The sequence below is a fragment of the Numenius arquata genome, chromosome 14 (genome assembly GCF_964106895.1).
Source record: "Numenius arquata chromosome 14, bNumArq3.hap1.1, whole genome shotgun sequence".
NCBI lineage: Eukaryota > Metazoa > Chordata > Aves > Charadriiformes > Scolopacidae > Numenius > Numenius arquata.
In genome coordinates, this window is record NC_133589.1 from 1,618,580 (window position 1) to 1,622,227 (window position 3,648).

A 3,648-nucleotide genomic window follows, 5' to 3' on the forward strand; every position below is an offset into this window, starting at 1 on the left:
CCCCCCCCCCCCCGCCCGCCCCGCTTCCCTGGGCTGCGGGAGCGCGGCCGCGCTGCGCTCCGCTCCCCCGCTCCTCTTGGCTCCCGGGACTAGACCAGCCGGTACTTCTGCATATTTGCTTAGATCAGACCAAAGTGAAACCCAAGGAGTCGATCCGGAGCGCAGCCGAAACGCCCATCACCTGTCTGGGCGGCTGGCCCCCCTCGGGCGGGCGGCGCTGGGGCCCGGGGACCGCCTCCCCCCGCCGCCGCCGCCGCCGCGGCCTCCCCGCTCCGCGCCGGCTCCGCGGGTGCGGCGGCCGCTCCCCCCGCTCCCGCCACCCTCTCCCCCTGCCTCGGAAAGGGGAGGGGGGGGGGGATTTAAAAATTAAAAATTAAAAAAAAAAAAAAAAAAATCTTTATTGGTAGGGATCGAAATGTTTCTCTTGCTGGGAACGGTCCCGCTTCCCTCCCCGGCTGGGGTGAGGTTAAAAATAATAATAATAATTAGGAATAATAGCAGTAGCGAGGAATCGGAGCGATATTGCAAGATCTCGCGGGCTGCCTTGGTGCAGCTCCGTCTCCACTTTGCACGGGAGAAAAAGAGGGAGGAGGAAGGCAAAAAAAAAAAAATATATATATATATATATAAAAATATAGATAGATATGCAAGACGTTTTAAATCCCAAGGGGATCGGAGACGAACTGCAACTCCTGGCGGAGGGCGGCTCCGGGCGGCTGGGGAGCGGCGGCCGGTCTGAGCGCGGCCCCGGCGCGGAGCGGCATATACCGCTGCCGCCCCGCCATGCGCCTCCCCCGGCCCTCCCCCGCCGCCAGCCCGCCGCGGGGGTGCCGCCACCGCGGGGCCACCGGGGGGCTCTGCCCACCCCGGGGGGGCGGGAGGCGGCGGGGCAGCCCCCCGCACCCTCTGCGGCAGCGGGGCGGGAGCGCTGCGCCACCGCCGGCATCCACCTTGTGCCCCCGCCTTTATACAGCGCGGGGGGAGATCGCCGTGGCCGCGGGGGGGCTGGGTGGGGTTTTTATCCTTGTTATTATTTTTATTTGGTTTTATTGGGGGGGGGGAAGGGGCTCGCCTTTTGCAGAAGGGGTTGTTTCGGGGTGGGGGGGGGGGGGTTAACGCCGCTTCTTCGCCGCTGTGGCAGCGCAGCCGTCATTGCAAAGGAGGACCCCCCCCATCACTCCTTTAAGAAGCGAACACACCCCCACGCCCCCCCCCAAAAAAAATCAAAATAAACAGAGAGCGGGCGGGGGTGGCGGTGCGGGCCCTGCGGCACCCGGCTGCGGCATGCGCGGGTGCGGGGCTCCCCTCCGCGGCCGCGGAGCCGCCGCCGCAGCCGGCCCAGGTCCTCCCCCCCCCCAGCTGCCGGCCGAGCGGCGGAGCCGGAGCCGGAGCCGGGCGGCGGCTTCTCCGCCCTCCCCGGGAGAAAATGCCCCCTTCTCCCCGGCGCGGATTGGCACAAGGTGCCTGCTGCACCCTGACATCTCCCTGAACTCATTGTCATTTAAATAACAGCCCTTTCTCGTCCAAACAAAGCATCCTAATAGCAGAGGCAAAGAATTCAGCTCATCTGAAAATCCAATAGCAGTTAAGTGGATTAACTGCAATAACACAACTGAGGAGTGATACTATCCTTCATGGAAGACAATAGACTGTAAATGCACAGCCAGGGAGACTTATCCTTTCATCTCTGAATTTCCTTCAGCATTTCAAAAGCGAATGCTTTCTAGAAGCCCTGGAGGGGTTTGCACGCTACTGGCTTGGACATGCTTCTAGGAAACAACCTGTGCTTTAATGGGCACTTTGCAATTGCATAGAAGTTCCCACCAAAACAGAAGTGGCCTTTCAAGTACGTTTAATTCTCTCTCATGATGTCATGTAGGCTTACAGGGTGGTCTCCAGGACCACAAAGGGGGGGGGGGGGGGAGGGAGGGAGGGAAAGGTGGGGGGTTGAAAAGGGAGAAAAGGAAAAGAGATGTAAAAGATTTGGAAGCACTTTAAAAAGGAGAATGCTGCTTTATTTTTGTTATTTTTCTTTTTGTTAAAGGCAGAAAATGCTGAGCCAGTGTGGAGCCGTTCTCAAATGCCTCCTGACATGACACACAGAATGATGCGAGTGCCCCATCCAGGCAGCTGGGCAAGCGGGAGGCAGAGAGGGCCAGCGTTCTGGTAGTTGCCATCACTCTCTTACCCGGGGGTTGACACCGCACAAGTAAAAAGTGATGACTTCGGTCTAAAGAAAAAAAAAAAGGCTCATCTGCACTTATCATTTGCTGGGGTTAAAGAAACAATTCTGATGGTCTCTGTTGTCATAGTAATAAAAAAAAATAATTACCAAACAGTGAAATAGATTCTGACAGCACCGGCTCGCTCAGCATTTACTCCTCTCCTTCCTTCCTTCATCGGCCAAGGGATGAGAAGGGCTGGTTATCTGTAGCTCTTCCAAGCGGTATTCCACCACGAAAGCCAACACAGAGATAACTCCTGCTTTATCTGTTGGTAAAAAGAAAATCTATGCAGTTTCAATTTTTCCTGCATTTCCCTCATTTTATGAGAAACCTACAGCATCAGCATCTCGTTCAAATCTGTCACTGTGGAGCTCAGATAAGCATCTTTCCTCTGGGTCGAGTTACACTTGGAGCAGCTTTTAACATCGGGCTGTTTATGTGGATCATTGCAAATATTTGATAATAATGCAAAATATGTACCATCCCAGAAGGGACCAAAGATCCAGGAACGTAAATAAAATTCACACGGATTCTGCAAACAACTTGGTGCTCGGCTTGTCCCTCTGCTTCCGAAACGCGCTTTCTCCGTGTCTATTGTTCGATCTTAAAATGCACGACTGCCGTGTAAGCCCCCGGCGAGTGTGCAAAGGTGTGTCTGCGTGAAAAACATCGCACGAGGGCATCTCTCCTGCAGCGTGGCACCCTCCTCCCGCCTCCGAGCCTGTGGAACGTGTGTGCACCCGTCACAGATCATCTTTTATGCAATACCTACGGGCCACATGCGCGGAGAGGGTGACAGGGCGGTATGTATAGGTTTAAAAGAAAAAAATCAGTAAAAAGAGCAGAGCTCCAGGGAACTCGGGTTTGCGCTGGTTTTGTTGACTTGAGAGCAGGCAGCGTGATATTGCTTGTCTCATTTGAAGCACCTGCTGCCAGAAGTCCCTCAAAAGTCAGGAGTTCTAACAGAATTACCCTCGGTGAGCGCTGAGAGGGAGGGTTCCCAGGGTCTGCACAGCGCTTGGCCCGGGGGAAGGGATACAGAAGCTCCTTGACACAAGGTGAAACTCCTTCGGTGGTGGCAGAGGTCCCTGCAGGCGGTGATGTGGGATGCCAGGGGTACCCCAAAACGGGGCTGATGCCACGGAGGCCACCGGGCTGGCTGTACCTGCAACCCAGGGCAACGCTTTCAGAGGTCGGGCTGAAATGTTGATGCTGGCCCTCCTGACAAGCCTTCGAGTAGGAAGAGGAATGGCTGGTTCCATTGCAGTCACATTCCTGCTGAAGGACTCTTGGGAAACCTCTTGGAGTCTTTTTCAGGCTTGATTTTAGTGGGGATTTTGCCTCATTGATAATAATGTTAAAATTGACAAAACAGAATGTCCTCAAACCCGGACAATGAGTTTGGGTAAAGGGTTTTTTCGGA